Here is a 14,015-nt window from a genome sequence, read left to right as displayed (position 1 = left end):
CTCAGACTCCCTCATGTCCGCGAGCGTGAGCCAGAGATGCCTTTCTGTAACTGACAGAGAGGCCATGCACCTTCCAATGGCCTGGGCAGCGGATTTCGTGGCGCGAAGGGAAAGGTCCGTAGCGCTCCTCAAATCCGTGAGGGAAGCAGGCTCCGAGCGCTTCTCGTCCAGATCACGGAGGAGGTTAGCCTGGAGGATCTGCAGTACTGCCATAGAGTGGAGTGCTGATGCAGCCTGCCCCGCGGCGGCGAAAGCGCGGCCGACGAGGGCTGAAGTGGTCCTGCATGCTTTGGACGGGAGGGCAGCCTTTGAGCGCCAACGAGAGGGCGGGCAAAGGTGCGCTGCGACCGCCTCCTCCACAGGGGGGATGGAATTATACCCCTTCTCAGCGGCGCCGTCAACCGGTGAGAGCGTCGAAGAGGCGTGTGAAGACACTCTCGCGGAGAATGGAGCATTCCACGATTTAGAGAGCTCGCTGTGAAGCTCAGGCAGGAAGGGTGCTTTTCTGGACGCCGGCTGTCGGCGGCGTTGGTGAAGGAAGCAGCCGTCGAGTCTGTTCGGGGCTGGCTCTTCCGGGGAAGACCAGTCAAGGCCCAGCTGTTCGACAGCTCACGTGAGGAGGCGTAAAAGTTCCGCGTCCTCGCCCGCTCGAGATCGGCCTGAATCCTGGACTGACGAGGAGGCAGTGGACCATTCCTCGCTGTCAGAGGCCAGGAGAGAACAGCTGTCCGCGGCGCGTTCACCAAACTCATCCGCCTCATCCCCTGAAGCGGCGGAGGCGCGGGCGAGGGCCGACGGCTGCGCGGCCGTGAGGGGGGGCGGGGAAGGCGAGGGAGAAGCTCGAGGGAGAGACTCCGGCGAGCTTCTGTGCGCCTGGTTGGTCTCCGGCGGTCGCTGTGAGCGGCGCTTCTTCTTGCGCGGCCCAGCAGGGACGGGCGGGGAGACATGTTGGTCGAAAATTTCAAGCCGAGCCCGCAGGGTCGACATTGAAAGTTCCTCGCACTCGGGGCAGCCGCCCGTGGAGAGTGCGGTGGCGGCGTGATCGTGGCCCAGGCAGAGAGCGCAGATGGGATGGCGGTCTCCGTTGCTGAGCGGGGCGTGGCACGAGCCGCAAGAAAAACGGGGCATTTTTAGAAAAACTCCCCGTGCTCTTTTAGAGGAGAGGGTGTGTTGCAGTAGGCGAACACACAGCAGTGAAAAGGATATGACGCCGGATAGCGTAGCAGGCACGGAAGGCTGAAGGCGGCGAAGGCGGCCGGCTTCTTCAGGCGCTGTCCTAGGCTTGCTGGTCGCTGGTTTCAACGGCGGCGGCTTCTCCAGATCCAGCGTTGCGAAGTGCTTCGCTGAAGACAAGAAAATCAGAATTTTAGCCTGTGAGCGCTGAATATATAAACGCTGGCCACACCCATTCTGACGGTTAGAAGGGTGTGGAGGGCGCGAAGCGCCCTCATTGGTTGCCGCGTTCAGAGCGCTCACCGATAGGCTTAAGCAGTTGCAGCCGAGCAGCCAATGAGCACGCTTATACAGCCTGCCTAGGTCTGTCGGCTGCTGCACTGCGTTGACAATGAATACAAAATTAAGGATAATTTTTTGGCTTCAGATCTCGAAGAAAGAAGACTTTCCGATGCGTAAGCTACTTACGCAATACGAGAGAACCTCTCGTAAGAGAACTGTATCAATAACAGTGCATACATTAGCCGAACTCTAGCGTGAATGACTGATGTAACATAAACGTTGGTAAAAACAAATCTTGCTCCATGCTTAATCTTTCCTCAAAGTAGTGAGAACGACAGACAATCTGCATTAATAGACACAGTTTTAGGTAACAGTGGCCCACATGATTAGCAGAAGTATTTCAGTAAGACAGTAATAATGTGAGTTACCCAGTTAGCAGGAGACCTACAAAAAAAAAAAAAAAAAAAAAAAAAACATCTTTCAAGAGCAAGCGGTTTGTGAATCCTGCATTGAACATGAGAAGCAGTCGTCAGTAACACAAAGGGAACACAGCAAAAGTTTAGGATTGTACTGCTTTGGTATCGTGGTAAAGATGAATTTTAACCACTGATTCTTCACATGCTCGTCCTTGAGCAGTAAAAAAAAAGAAAAAAAAAAGAAACTGGCTTTACCTTCACATTGTAGAGCACAGCATCTTCTCGACATGATGCTATCCAGTATCCACAGGAATCAGCTGCCAGTTTGAGGTTCAAATTTTCCCTGGTGTCTGCGTGCGCAATAAGTGGGCGGGCAAATGCTAATGTTTCGTCTTGACATCACATAAAACGGCTTATGACTCGTTTGAAAAACGATTTATTTCATTGACTCAGAGTCAACTCCTGTTGAAAGACAATAACTTTATATATGGTGCACTTTCAGATTTAAAACTTTGCAGGATGTTTTCATTCACTTAGAGCTGTTACACACTACATGAAAGGTCATTTTCAAAAATCCATAATAGTGGCACTTTAAAGATTATAAGTGTACAGAAGTAAAATAAAAATAAAAAAAGTGTACAAAGATAACTTTATAAAGTGTACAAAGATTTATAATAAACACTGCAACATAATAAAATAAAATAAAATAAAATAAAATAAATAAGAATGATCAGTTTTGATTTCATGGTGATTTTAAAACCATCAGTTTGTTTGTTTTAAATATCCGTGCATCCCTAGATGTCACCCCAGTAGATAATTTTTGATGGTTAAACTGATGGTGTTACAGCTCACTGCATCGACTCCCCAGTCTCCTTTATTCTAATAAAGGAGTTAACACTAACCATCATTAAAAACATGCTTTACTCTGTCTCTACCATAGTAGTTTGCAGGGTTTTATGCTTGTTGTAGGCTACATTACAAATATTAATGAGCATTTAATCATTAGCTACAGAGAACAAAGGGGAAATTAAAGGAAAAGGAAGATGCGAGTAGGCGATTTAAACCTCAAGGAATGCACAATTTATGTAAAACAGTTTATGAGAACATGTTGCACTGTCAAGACCCTTGATGCAGTTTTGGTCCAGCAGTGAACAGGCAGGAAGTTTCATATCCAAACTCCTGAACCTTCTTGAAGTGCAGAGCAAAAGTGAATCTTGCCTTAGGGATACTGGGCCATTTGGCACTCTGTGTAAATAAACACTACAGTCAGATGATTTGTATGGTAATAAAAAGCAAGTTTTTTTGATGTCTCTATCTTACATGCGCTCAGCACAGCTGAGCATCTATTCTTCTCAGTTTATGGTAATCTTTCAGGGGCCCCCATTATGTTTATTCCTCATTAAAATTTTATTTTTATTGTGAAGATTAGCATTGGGTTGGGAGATCTCTCTCGTTCAGCTGTCTGCTCACAGATTTATGTTATTCCTTACACTGATCCAGAGATCCCTGCAACCAGATGTTCAAAAAGGAGTGGTTTGGTCTGGTGCCCTGACCCGCAGAGCAAGGAAATGGAAAAGAACAAGCATCCAAACTAGGCTAAACGGGTGAGCTCAGAGATTGCTTTTCTTAATTAAGGAATGTTGTTTGTTTGTTTGCTATTGATCTGATATTAGTACACATAATTAAATTATACTCACTGTATATAATCTGCATGTAATATATGCTGTTAGAAGGTACAAACGTTCTTAAGTCTCAAGATCTTACAAAAAAAAAAAAAATAATGTCCAATGTCATTCTTTAAGACATCCTGGTTCCACAAATTGGCCAATTAGCTACAAGAAAATACAGAATAAAATGAATAGAAAAAAAAAAAAAAACAATGCATAGCCTTCCTTTGGCTTAATCTTGCAAGTGTTAATATTTGTCAGCTCAAATGATTCTTTAGATCATCAATCACAATGAGACGATGCATTACTTTGTAGTGTCTGTTTTGCTTGCAAAAGACAACAATAGTCGTTAGCTAAATATATAACTACAATGAGAAAGATGAGCAGATTACAGCAATTCTGATGGTCGCAAGTAATGCAGCTGAGACAAAATGAACACTTTCAAAATCGTCCTGGATACAGGAGGCCAGCTGTCCAGCAGGTACTTTAGCAGTAGAGTGAATTGAAATTAAAGTTTGATGTTCAAAGTTAATGAGCATAACTAACATAACTATTGTATCTCTAACAAAAATAGAAGACAATTTACCATACGTTGGTGTAAGGCCACTGCAGAATGAATTTTACATTATTTACACTTTACCTCTCAAGCTGTTTCCACCTACTTAGCCTGTTGTTTATCACCACACATCTGTTGTATTACAATATCAGACCAGAATGCTGGGTCAAGAAGGTGAAATGTGTGGGTGTTCACATGTCTCTATCTGTCTTATATCCTGTGAGGTAGACCAGCACACTGCAAGCTGAATGCTGGGCCTTGTGATTGTTCTGTTTCTGATGAGTTCCTAGGAATTATGTGGTAATGTTATCAATATACTGTTAGAGATCACCACTAAGGTCACCTTCCTTGATCCAGTTCTGGAAACAACTGCTTTGGGTCTTAGTGCTGATTATAATAGACTGCACTGTTGATCTTATTTTTTCTCTAGATAAATACATCCTGGACAGTATCTTAAAATGTATAATAAATTCCAACTACTACAGTTACATGCATATTCTGAGAAATTAGAATTTATAAACATCTGTCTTCGAGCAACTAATGTGTGAAGTTGTTATATGAGACCGTTTAAACAGGATTTTAGGGTTTTAAGATTTGTAATCAAATGTAGGTTTGACTGTAATTCAGTCTAATTTGAACATTTATGTTACCAGCAGATTCTTTGAGTTCCATTCAGCTCAGTCAATTTCCTCAGAACAACATAACAATGAGCTGGACAAACTGTGTTGGAAAGAAAACACAATGTAAGGCCTCCAAAATGAAGCAAGGCAAGTCGGCAAATAATATAATGACACAATAATGAATGGTAGATCTATATTGTTAAAGAATCTCTTTTGAATATCAACTACCGGTAACCACTAAGCCCCAGGCCACAGTAGGAGAGAGCAATGTGTAAGTTTCTCCTACTCTGGGACCTTTTCTTCTCTCTTTCTCTCTCAAGAAAATCGACTAATGGGCAATACTGCTACACTGCTTTAGTATCTACACAGACTAGACACACACACACACACACACACACACACACACACACACACACACACACACACACACACACACGCACACACACAAACAAAATTGCCAGTTGACAAAGCTTTCAAACTATGAATCCAATTAAAGCCCAAACAAAAGCAATATTTTCAAGAGAAAGCTGCTGCACAGATCATGGAGAGGCTGCATAATTTATGTTTGTCCCTTTTTTCCTTCCCTTCCTCTTTGAATTGAGCCTCATAAAACCACCACCATTTCAATAATGCACGACCTGTGGGTTTGTTAATAAGCTTTGTAGTCGCAATAATGTACTTTCCTACATGGCTGACGGAGATTATGGGCTGGCTCTCTGGGTTGCCAGCTATCGATCTCTTCTAATACCTCTTTGCTCCCTGGTTGTCATTATTCAGCCCCCACCCTCCACCCATCATGGCACAAACGTTACAGCAAGTCCAGCTGCTCTGAGCATCAGCGGGGATGGAGTGAGACAATAGAGGAGAGAGAGTGCCCGCAGAGAAATGGGCTGTTGTAATCCATTAATTTCTGCCTCTCAGTCCTCTTGAATCTGATTATTTGAATAATTAAGAGAAATCACTCAAGCAGAAGTTCAATAAGCTTTTACATATTCAGTGTTCTCGCTGCCTACCGACCCAAAATAAGGGCAAAACATTGCATCTGCTTTGCACAGTGTGATATGATTATATGCACATGCCAGTTGCACCAATGGCAGCTGGGAAACAACCCAAAGTGGCTGTGTATAGCATTGTCAGATATCAACACTTCTGAAACAGATGTTGTATCAAAACGATCACTCCTTAAATAAAAATACAGAATAGCCTAATCTCAACCTTTAAAACAAAATGTATAACAGTTGGAGAATGAAGCATAATTTCACACCACCTTATGTGAGGTTATATAGCAGAGAGCAGTGCTTAACTTAAAACAGAACTTCAGACAGGCGAAGGGGAGCCAGCGACTTTAATCCCAGTCGGCCCCTGCTGGCCTTACTAACTAATTAGCAGACAAAACAGTTCACCTCGTCTGGTTCTAAACACAAGGCTTCTGTTCTCAGTGCCAAACTGAAATGCGGAGGTGGAAGAAGTAATGACAATTCGAAGCTAACCTCTAGTTCAGGGCAATAAGTATGTCCAATAAAACAAGACAGGGAATCAGAGAGGAGAGGAAGCAGAACCCATGGCATCATACTGTGTTTATCCGTTTAGCTGTCTTGATTAGCAACAGAGTGGTTGCTGGAGATGGAGAACATGTGCAGCATTCTTCCTGTTGGAGAAAGGTTCAAGGTAGTATGTGAAAGATTTCCCCAAGGAAATGTGTCCAGGGCAGATAAGGTGATCGAACTCCAGGGGGCCAGGGATCACTGAAGTGTCTCTGCCGAGACATCGGCCACCAGCTATGACCAAATAGAGGGGAAAAATGAACGGAACAATGGAAGAATAGAGGCCATGATGCAGAACATAGTCTTCAGAATGATTTCTTAAAATGAACAACACGACTCTCTCCTGAGTCACCTAAGCTCTTCTTCCTCAGGGACAAGAACCTTCCAGAAAACTTGTACAATATGAGTTCCACCACCATGGTGAATGTAACTTCTGAACATTTTTCTTAAGTATTATTGTCCTTGACCATTCATCCCTGCTAGACCCACAAGGCATGTTAATTGGAGCAGAAAAGTTGGATTAATATTCCAAACTTGGCTTTGAGAACGGATTTAGGTTGGGTTGAAGTCCAGAAGAGAATAAAGACAATGAAGATGATTGAGATAAATGAGTGTCCACTGCTCTGATTGCATGGTAATAATGTTCCCCGCTTATCAATGATTATGCTATTGTCTAAATCATGTCCATCAGATGCCGGTTTGGCAGGAAGAACCTCAGTGTTTTAAGAAAGAGCTTTGTGCACCACTGTCACTTCTGAGAAAGCCATGTTCTGCTTCATACTTGATAGCAGTATGTCCTAATATGAACTTTGCAAATGATTTCACAGTTGTTTAAGCACAAATTTTTGCCGAGCAATACAAAAAATAAAATAATAATTCCTGAAAAAGTGCTATACATATTTAAACTCGTTCAAAATCTGTCAATAAAAGTCAAGTTAATATTAGGGTCTCATAATATTTTTGAAACTTACCTCACACATCTACATGGTTACACCACACAAACATAGCTCCTTACTTACTAAATTCACTAAATTCATTCATTTTAATTTAACCTATATGTAATTATTCATTTAATTATCCCCTGTCCAGGGTGTTTCCTTGCCTGCGGCCTGAAATTCTGGGACAGGCTCCAGCCTCCCACGACCCTAGAGAGGATAAGCGATATGGAGAATGGATGGAGGGATTTATTTATTTAATTATGTTAAGCTATGCTTTTCAGGATTGAAAGAAATGCATTTACACAACACTACCATTCACCGAGGTTGAACTTATTTGATCAAAAATTCAGCAAAAAATAATTACAATTTATAATAACTGCTTTCTATTTAAATACATTTTAAAGTAATTTTTTCCTTTGATGGTAAAACGTACTCGGTTACCTAATGTAACCTCGGTTCTCTCTAGAAGAGGGAACGAGTATTGCGTAAGTTGCTTACGCATCGGGAAAGTTTTCTTTCTTCGAGATCTGAAGCCAAAAATTATCCTTAATTTTGTATTCATTGTCAACGCAGTGCGGCAGCCGGCAGACAATGGCAGGCTGAATGAGCGTGCTCATTGGCTGCTCAGCGGCAACTGCTTAAGCCTATCAATGAGCCCTGAGTGACGTCACATCCAATGAGGGCACTTCGCGCCCTCCACACCCCTCTAACCGTCAAGATGGGTGTGGCCAGTGTGCATATAAGCAGGGCTCACAGGCTGAATTTTGGTTTTCGTAGTCTGAAGCGCAAAAGCTTGTGGCGCGTCACCGCAGGTTACGCAATACTCGTTCCCTCTTCTAGAGAGAACCGAGGTTACATTAGGTAACCGAGTACGTTCTCTTACGAGAGGTTCTCTCGTATTGCGTAAGTTGCTTACGCACCGGGAACCCCTTGTCAACGCCGTGCGCGCCGAGCATGCAGCACATGAATCCCAGGGAGACCGGGGAAAACATAACGCTGAAAACAGGTGGCCGGTCGGAGAACCAGACCAACACATGTACAAAGCACTTCACTTCGTAGATAGATGGAGCGGCACAGCCGGTCTATACATATCAATGTAAATAGTGCGGCAGGCAGCGCGGGCCCACACAGTACATACGCACATATTAGGGAAAGAAATAGAGCGGTTTCACAGTCTATTTGTGGGGAGAATAATCCCAGCGCGACAGAGTGTAGGGCGGGCGGCCAGCAGCGCGGGCCAGCACCAGTACACAAGCGCGCAACGGGGAATAAAGGAACAGAGCGGCACAGCCGGTCTGAGCACAAAATACTCCTTCCCTTGGTGCCATACCAGAAATATCACCAGTATGTGAACGTAGTCTGCGCATAATCGACTGGGCAGAGCATACATGCCACTTATACTGATAATAGTTTAGCCTGCAAGGCAGGAACTTCCAGGTTATAAAACCTCACGAATGTCGATGGGGAGGCCCAGCCCGCTGCCATACAAATATCGTGAATAGAAATTCCGCTGGACCAGGCCCACGAAGAGGCCATGCCTCTAGTGGAGTGGGCTGTGATACCCAAAGGGCACTGCAGGTGTTTGGAGGCATAAGCTGCTGCAATCGCGTCCACTAACCACCTGGACAGGCTCTGTTTCGAGGCGGCGAGACCCTTGGTGCGTCCGCCAAAAGAAACGAAGAGCTGCTCGGAACGCCTGAAAGCGGCGGAGCGTGTGATGTAAACTCTCAGCGCCCTAACAGGGCATAGGAGGTTATCACTGTCCCCGTTATCGGATGCTGGCAGAGCCGAAAGGGAGATTATTTGTGCCCTAAAGGGGGTTCCAATCGCTTTGTGGATGTAACCGTGTCTCGGTCTGAGAATGACTTTTGAGTCATTTGGTCCGAACTCAAGACATGCAGGGCTAACAGATAGCGCGTGCAGATCCCCCACGCGTTTTACTGAAGACAGAGCTATCAGAAAAACGGTTTTGAGCGAAAGGTACTTTGGATCCACGGATTCAAGCGGTTCAAAGGGAAAAGCCTTCAGGGCCTCCAGGACCAAGGACAGATCCCAGATAGGAACCGAGGGGGGCCGCGGGGGATTCATCCGTCTGGCTCCTCTGAGGAAATGGATAATAAGCTCGTTCCTTCCTATTGCCCGGCTGCGCGTCGTCTCAGCGAACGCTGCAATAGCCGCCACATACACTTTGAGCGTGGAAGGGGACCTGCCCTTATCCAACAGCTCCTGTAGAAAGGAGAGCACTCGCGGGACCCCACATGTACGTGGATCGAAGCTCTTAGTAGCGCACCATTTAGAGAACACAGACCATTTAGACGCATAGAGCCGTCTCGTGGAGGGAGCTCTAGACTGTGTGATCGTGTTCACAACCCCTTCTGGCAGGTCAACGGGTATCCGTTGATTATCCATGCATGCAGAGACCATCGCTCCGGATGGGGATGCCAGATTGATCCCCCGGCTTGAGAGAGGAGATCCTTTCTCACCGGGATCGGCCATGGGGGTGAGTGCGACAGCCTCACTAGCTCTGGGTACCAGACCTCCGACCTCCGCTCTGCCGAATAGGCGCCAGAGGAACTGGACTGTCTGAGGGTGCAGGGACCATTCTCCCGGGGGAATGATGTCTCTGGACAGTCTGTCTGGGCCGACATTCAAATGGCCCGGCACGTGCGCAGCTCTCAGCGAGCGCAACGAGCGGTGAGCCCACACGAGAAGGCGTTCTGTCAGGTTGCAGAGGTTCCTGGACCTGACACCGCCCTGTCGGTTCACATAGGACACCACGGACATGTTGTCCGAGCTGACTAGCACATGGTGATCCTGTATGAATGGGAGGAAGCGCTTGAGCGCGTTCTCGACCGCTATCATCTCCAAACAGTTTATGTGGAGGCATTTCTCCTGGTCTGACCACAGGCCAAAAGCCGGTTTGCCCTCGAGAAGAGCGCCCCAACCTGAGGTGGAAGCGTCCGTCGAGATAAATTTGCGGTGTGACATGGCTCCCATTGTCACTCCCCGCTGGTACCAGTCGGCCGCTAACCAGGGCTTCAGAGCTGAAACGCAGCTCTGAGTCACTCTGATGCGAATACCGCCGGAAGCCCATGCTCTGTGAGGCACTCGGGCATTCAGCCAGCGTTGTAGCGGGCGCATTCGTAAAAGACCCAGCCGAAGCACTGCTGCGGCTGAGGCCATACAACCCAGTAGCCTCTGAAATGTTTTGAGAGGTACGGTGCTGCTCGGCCGGAGGGACGCGGCCAGGCGTCGAATGCAGCGCGCGCGCTGTGTCGACAGGCGGGCCGTCATCGCTACAGTGTCCAGATCCAAACCCAGAAAAGAGGTTGATTGACTGGGCACTAATGAGCTCTTGGTCCAGTTGTCCAAGTAGTTCAGGATTCGCATTCCCCGACCCCTCAGGGAAGCGAGAGCCGTGTCCATGCACTTCGTAAATGTACGGGGTGCCAACGACAGGCCGAAAGGCAGGACGGTGTACTGATGTACTGACCGTCGAAGGCGAATCTCAAGAATGGCCTGTGACGGGGTATTATCTGGATCTGAAAGTACGCGTCTTTTAGATCGAGAGATATAAACCAGTCCCTCGGGCGAATTTGCGCGAGAATTTGCCTGGTTGTGAGCATTTTGAACGGTCTTCTCATAAGAGCCTTGTTCAAACGTCTCAGATCCAAAATTGGTCTGACAGCTCCGTCCTTCTTGGGAACGAGAAAATAATGGCTGTAAAAGCCCGACTCGCTCATAGAAGGGGAAACCGGTTCTATAGCCCCTTTGCACAGAAGTGTGGCTATTTCTGCTCGAAGTAGATGTGCTACTTCCCCATTCACTCTGGTCTCGGTACGCGCTTGAAAGCGCGGAGGGCGGCGAGCGAACTGCAGAGTATAGCCCTGTTTTACTGTGCTTAGCACCCATTCTGACGCGCCTGGAATAGCTTCCTACACTTTCGTGTGTGCAGCCAGGGGCAGAATGGCCTTTGGGCTCTGACCGCCGCTTGTCGCGGACTCGAGAGCTCGAAACGGAGGGGCGGGCGCGGTGCGCGCGCTCTCAGTGCTTAGACACGGCGGGTCGCATGCAGCGACAACTGGGCGTTTCACACACAGCGTCCCGGTGGCTTTGGACGGGGAACAGACAGTGTGAGGCGCGACGCGCGATAGCGGCGTCGGGGGCGAGATGTTCGAAAGAATGTGTGAGCGCGTGGGAGCGGGCACAGCATTTGTATTTAAAACATGACCGGTCGTGAGGGGATGTGTAACAGAGCGGGCAGTGAGTAGGTGTGGGCACAGCGAGGTGGACACGTGACCTACTTCTAACACTCCAGCGGCTTCTGCCTGCTTTATTAGAGCGGGCTCTGTGAGAGACATGGGGTTTATAGTGCTTGTGTGCAGGGGTGAACACAGAGAAGTGGGCACGTTTACTGCATTTGAAACACATACGGCGCGAGCCGTGCAACCAGACATAATGCTCTTTTCGAGATTTCTCTGAGTCGCCGTGAAAACGGCGGTTGTGTGCAGGCGAGAGGGTGGATTCACCGGCTCGTTGGCTGCGATATGAGTGTCTGCAGTAACCGTGGCAACGGGGACTGACAGGGCATGAAGCTTTGACGATGGTCCGGCCGCAGCGGGACACAGCCGTAACTGCCACTCAGGGCAGCCGCCCGTAGAGAGTGCGGTGGCGGCGTGCTCGCGGCCCAGGCAGAGAGCGCAGATGAGGTGGCGGTCCCCGTTGCTGAGCGGGGCGCGGCACGAGCTGCAGGAAAAATGGGGCATTTTTAGAAAAACGCCCCGTGCTCTTTTAGAGTGAGAGAAAACGTGTGTCGCAGGGCGAACACACGTAGCAATAGAAAGGATACGTCGCCGGATAGCGTAGCAGGCACGGATGGCTGAAGGCGGCGAAGGCGGCCGGCTTCTTCAGGCGCTGTCCTAAGTTTGCTTGGTCGCTGGTTTCAACGGCGGAGGCTCTCAAGATCCAGCGATGCGTAGAGCTTCGCTGAAGACAAGAAAATCAGAATTCAGCCTGTGAGCCCTGCTTATATGCACACTGGCCACACCCATCTTGACGGTTAGAGGGGTGTGGAGGGCGCGAAGCGTCCTCATTGGATGTGACGTCACTCAGGGCTCACTTATAGGCTTAAGCAGTTGCCGCTGAGCAGCCAATGAGCACGCTCATACAGCCTGCCATTGTCTGCCGGCTGCCGCACTGCGTTGACAATGAATACAAAATTAAGGATAATTTTTGGCTTCAGATCTAGAAGAAAGAAGACTTTCCCGATGCGTAAGCAACTTACGCAATACGAGAGAACCTCTCGTAAGAGAACTGAATTTTCAGCATCATTACTCAAGTCTGCAGTGTCACATGATCCTTCAGAAATCATTATATGCTGATTTGCTGCCTAAGAAAAATTTCTTGTTGTTATCAATGTTGAAAACAGGTGTGCTGCTTCGTATTTTCTGTGGAAATTGTGATACTTCAGGATTCTTTGGTAAATAGAATGTTACAAAAAATGGATTTAGTTTAAATAATAATCTATTGTAACATTGTATATGTTTTTTTTTTTTTTTTTTTTACTGCCACTTTGTAATGAACCAACAATTCCCTTGTCTGCCATCTTGGATTTATTTTTTTAAATGAGCATGATGTAATGCATTTTGGGATTGTCTTCTCTTTACTGCTAAGGATACATGCAAAGCTGTTTTAGGAAGCATACCAAAAGAAGCATACAGTAATTAAGGTGGAGCATACAGTATGTTGGAACATACAGTAATTATAATGTTTTATTGTTGAACACAAAGAAGATATTTTGAAAGGAATATCAAAATATCTTCGTTGTGTTCAGCAGAAGAAAGAAAATCATACAGGTTTGGAACAACTTGAGGGTGAGTAAATGATGATGGAATTTTAATTTTTGTTTGAACTATCCCTTTTAAGTTATCTTTTCAAGGTAAGCTATTTTTTCTCATCCAATTTACCAGAGATTTGCAAAGTCAATATGGATAATGCACATGATTTGTTGCAGAGGATTTGAGGGAATATTGAGATTAATTGCTTTTCTAATTGAAGCATATGTTAGCTTAAAGAAGGTGGTAACTGTTAAAATGGCATCCACCTGTACACCACTCACCATCCCTCTGGAGAGAAGACATATGAGAAAAATAAGCTTTCTTGAGCTAGGACTATGAAAGTCTTTTAGAGAATTGTAATGCACAAATCTGTTCTTAACAACACCATTCGTTGATTTCTGACATATAGTCTGAGACACACACAAACACACACACACACACAAACACGCACACACACATTGTGGCCAACTTGCACTGCATTTCTGTCACCAACTTGGCCCACCTGTTAGACAAGCCACATACAGCTGACCATGTTTTGAGGTGTGCGCACAATCCTGACCACCAAGAAAAAAGCAACGAGCAACAGCCAATGAGATTGCAAAAGCAAGAAAGTGCAAAAGAGGAGGGCAAGGCAGTGGGAAGCAGGAGCCAAAAAAAGCCCATCAAACTGCTGCACATTTCATCCGCTCTGTGTCAGCCACATTTTCTCATGTTATGTGTGTGAGAATAAATTTTAGTTCTATAACTACAGACAGGGTGGGAGAATGATGTATTGATACATGTAGACTGCGATAAGGTGTGATAAGTGCACACCGACACAGCGAAAAACAAAAAACTGTCAACCTCCCAAAGACCTTCTGACTTGTAGTGTGCATTTGGCTAAAGAGAAATTTGTCTTGGTTAACTGTATGTTTTTATCAGTAAAAAATGATATTAGACAGTCTTTAATGCATTATTAATTTTTATTACAGTACCATTATTT

Source organism: Scardinius erythrophthalmus, assembly GCF_964197995.2.
Source record: "Scardinius erythrophthalmus genome assembly, chromosome: 13".
In the NCBI taxonomy this organism is placed as follows: Eukaryota; Metazoa; Chordata; class Actinopteri; order Cypriniformes; family Leuciscidae; genus Scardinius; species Scardinius erythrophthalmus.
Note: the sequence above shows the minus strand (reverse complement) of the source record.